The following is a 4,459-nucleotide window of genomic DNA, read 5'->3' as shown; positions in this document are numbered from 1 at the left end:
CCCCCCCCACCGCAAACCCCGCACAAGTGTCTGCACATTCCCTGCACTCTAATTCTCTGTCCGTTTCTCCTACGTGAGAGGTCTCAGCGGCAGTCCCGTATCTCTAAACACGCGCCCGGCAGCATGGTGTCCGGAGCGTGAGTGCTCAGTAGAGGACGGCGTCTCCCCACACCCATGACGTGAGGGGTAGCGGGGCCCAGTGGCAGGAAATCCCCCAAAACCACTTGATCATCTCCTCCCCAGGATCAGCTCTAGTCCTTCTGTTCTCTCCCCAGACCCACTTGGGCAGGCCCCCAAACACTGACTGCGTGTGGTTCTGCCGGGCACCTGGTAGGTGCTCAGTCAAAGCACAATCAGCGAGAGAATGAAGGGCAGGCTCCCGTGAGACAGTTCAGTTTATACGGACCCGATGGCCACAGAGAGAAGAGACTGCAGACTTTCTCCGCGTCTGCTCCTCTCGTCACAGAAGTGCTTGGAATTAAATCATTCTGTTAATTGCCATGGATTTGCCTGGAAAGTCCTCCTGTTTATAATTTGGACAAATGGCCCTGTATGCTCTCTCAATGCACGTGTGTGTGCAATGTGCCTTGGGGAGGTATTGATTGATTTTCTGTGGGGAGACCAGCACCCCGTGAGCGGCTGCTTCACGTAGGTGCAAGGATGTGGCCTCTCTGGAGCCGCGGAGGGGTCTCAAGGGCATTCCCTCTCCAGATGGGACTCCTGTGCTCTCCCACGTGAGCAGGGGAGCCTGGAGGGAGACGCACATTCTTCAGGTCCCCTGGTTGTGCCTCAGGAGGGAGGGAGCAGGGTTTTAAGGGGAAGCAAGACAAATAAACAGAGATGTTAGTCATGGGGGTTGGGGGGCACCAAGGGCTCCATGCAGAGGGCGGAAGCTGCCCCAGGGGTAACCTCCAAGTGAGCCAAGTAAGGGGCAGCAGGTGGAGTTGAAAGGTCACCTGGATGTGGGTTCTAGAGTCAGACACACCTGGGTTTAAGGCTCTACCCTTGTGGCCTGGGCAGAGACAGAGAAAGCCTCTGGGCTTCAATATGCTCACCTGCAAAAACTGGGGGCTTGGGGGTGTAACCTGCCCAAAGGCGGTGGTGTTTGTACAGCATCCCTCCTAGGGAACCATGCCCCTGAACACGCTGTGGGTCCTGATGAGCGTGTCCCTCAAGCTGCATCCTCGAAGCCCGTCCTTCCACCAGGAGAAGGAAGAGATGTAACCAGAGCAGGGCCAGCCGGAGCCGACCTGCCTATGCACGCGGGCCAGGAGGAGCGGGCTCCAGTGGATGCTGCTGTGTATTCACAGGGACCTCCTTCCTTTCCTTCTGCACACATAGCCAGCCAGATTTCCTGGCCTCCTTTTCTGTAGACGAGGCCACGTGTCTGCCAGCCAGTGGACAGTGGGCAGAGAGGTGGAGTCCATGTCCAGGCCTGGCTGCCATCAAACCTTCCCAAAGGAGCCCCTCCGTGGGCTTCCCCATTCTGGTGGCTGGGATGGAGAAGGCCCCTGGGTGAGCTCAGGGGCGATGTGTTGAAAAGGGAAAAGCCACACACTGGAAGAGTCTGGGTCCATGGGACAAGGCTATGAAAAACTCCAGAAGAGCAACACCCCGATAGAGCCGGGAGAGCAGGCTCTGACATTTGGGGTTAAACAGGGGGAGCCGTGGGCACAGAGAGCAAGCCCGGCCTGACCGTGCAAAGAGCCCATGAAGATGAAGACCCTATAGTGAGAAGCAGATGGTCAAGAGGAGCCCAGGACACAAGATTTGGGTTCAGGGACCTGGCCTATTGGGGGCCAGCAGCACCCCAGGCCACGCAGACACAGGGTGAGGACTCACTCTGTGCCTTCATGGAGCGTGGGTTGCTTCTCTTCCAGGGCCGTGGTGGGAACTCGCTGATCGTGGATATAAAGCACAGAGCGCCGCGGGTAAGTTCTGCTCGTGGACGTCCGAGTCCTCCTCCTGTTTTGTCCCACTGCAGCTCCATCTTCTCTTGGGCCTGGTTCAAGGTCGAGAAAGCAAGTGTCCATGCATGTGAGCAGGGCCGAGGGATGCTCGCTCACAGCCTCCAGCCCCAAATCCCTGACACAGGTGCCCGAGGAGGGGTCTCTCAGCCCGGACACGTGAACCACGATCCCACGTGCAGCCCCTGGGAAGCCGTGTGTAGCTGTGTTCTCGGCAAACGTACGTGTGTATGGGCAGAACTGGGGACAGGAGGTGGGGAGGATGCAAATGAACTGGCCTCCCCTGCCTCCTCCCCAAACAGGGCAAGCTGGAGGGCAAGTGTCACGGGCAGGGCAATCCCAGAAGTCTTGTTGAAATGCTGACTCACGGTCCCTGCCACTAGGGAGTCTCAGTCGGTCCCACCAGAGCGCCGATGGGTGTGTTGGGGGAACAAGGAAGAAGGCAAACACTAATGATTTTGTCTGTCATGGAGGTAGCAGGGTGGCTGAGAGTCGGCACAGGGTCAACCACCTGGACTAGAGGGGTTGGGCGAGGACAGGATAGGAGAAAATAACTCTTGGCCTCTGGGCTCGTGGGAGATGGACACCCCGGGCAGGAGTGACTGATTATCCCCCAGGAGGATGGCTGTCTCGGTCCACGCAGGCTGCTATCACAGGACACCGTAGGCGGGGAGGCCCACACACAACAGGCTTTGTTGCTCATAGTTCTGGAGGCTAGAGTCCAAGATCAAGGCTCGTGGCATCCGGTGAGGACTGGCTTCCTGGTGAAAGGGACCAAGGAGCTCTCTGGGCTCTCTTTTATCAGGGCACTAATCCCACTCATGAGGGACCCACCCTTATGACCTAATCACCTCCCAAAGGCCCCACCTCTAAATACCAAAACACTGGGGCTTAGAATTTTAACATACGGATGTGGGGGCCACACGCACATGCAGTCACAGCAGTGACCTTAGTCTCCGTCCACACCTGTAGCCGCTGCACCTTGTCAGCTTGGCATCTGGGCCGGATTTTTCACTTTCTAACCAAGTATCACAGTGAACGTTCGCATTAAAATAAGCAATAAAATAAAAATAAATAAAAAAAGGTGGTCTGGTAAAGCCACCTTTGGGTCCCTGGCTTCTGTGATGGTCTTGGCTGCTGGTGCATGCCATGCGTACCTGGGAAGTTTTAAATTAACATGTGGGCCAAGCTGAAAGGCCAGCAGGGACGATAGCCTGTTCCCGACCCTCTCCTGACCCAATGCCTGCCCCTCCTGCCTGCCAGCAAGGGCAACACATGGGGGACAGCCCATGCCCTGCCACCACCCAAAGCCCCTCAAAGCCCCCACTTGGCAGTCAGTGGGATCGGGGGCGGGGGGTACATTATAAGCCAAACGTGAAGATCGAGGCAAAGCCGTCCTGCCATGGAAAATACAGACAGGGAGCAGCAGGCCCGCTCTCGCTACGGACGATCCTTCTTTATGGCAGGGGAAAAGACACAACCAAGTATTTACTTTATTGTTTGCGAATGCTTTTAAAATTTTGCGATAAACCCGTTTGGCAGCAATGAGCTAAAATTACGAAAGGACGTGTTTATTGAAAACCAAGTACAGAACTTCTCATGGTCATTACAATTATGCTGAAACTGGAGTTTGCACAAAATGCTCATTCACGGTGTCCACGGGCCCTCGAAAGGACACTGATTACACAGCACCTTCCACATGCAACGTTAGGGGTCGCTTTAGGAGGACTTGGCTCAAAAGACGGGATTCTACCACTTGTGGATGCAGAAGGTCTCTCGCACATCCTCGCCTTGAAGCATCGTTTTTCTTTTAGATGACATGCTGTGCTTCCAAACTCAGGCTGCTCATTTCAGAGTCTAATTTTCCTGGTGCACGTGTGAAAGGTAAGCAGTTAGCTGTTCGTATGCCACCAGCGGGAGAAGGTCTCTGTGAGCTCGTCAAGGAAGCCCATCTTCAACGATGACAGCAGATACTTGCAGACGGGAAATCAGTGAACTCCAAGAATGCTTCAGTGTTTTCAACCCCATTCATGAATGAAAAATACAGCTTTCAGAATTTCATCCTGTTGGAGGCAAAACACCTGAGGCTATTGTGAGCACCATTGCAAACTCACTTGTAAAGTTCCCCACTGAAGATTAAATTATTTGTTTTATCGTGGTGATAGTATGTCTACAGTCTGTGATAAAAGCTTCGGGATAAAAGCCATGTGCTTATAGTAAGCATCTTGGGGAACAGACATGAAGGAGGGACAGGTTGCTGGTGCACACATAATTCAAAATTGTGTCCAACGAGTTGAGATAGTCTAACAATCAAATCATGTAAGTTGAGACAATCTAACAATCAAATCATGTAAGTTGTGGCTGACAAATTTACAAATATTTATATGCATTCAGTTAAAGTAACCAAATAGCAAATGTTATAACAAGCAGATACTGAACTAAAATGAATTAAAAGAAAAAAAAAACCCTTCCATGTGGCAGTGTGTGCTCTT

The sequence above is a fragment of the Leptonychotes weddellii genome, chromosome 4 (assembly GCF_054177405.1).
Source record: "Leptonychotes weddellii isolate Sample4059 chromosome 4, ASM5417740v2, whole genome shotgun sequence".
Taxonomy (NCBI): Eukaryota; Metazoa; Chordata; class Mammalia; order Carnivora; family Phocidae; genus Leptonychotes; species Leptonychotes weddellii.
The sequence above is the reverse complement of the archived record's forward strand: the minus strand, read 5'-3'. Positions refer to the sequence as shown.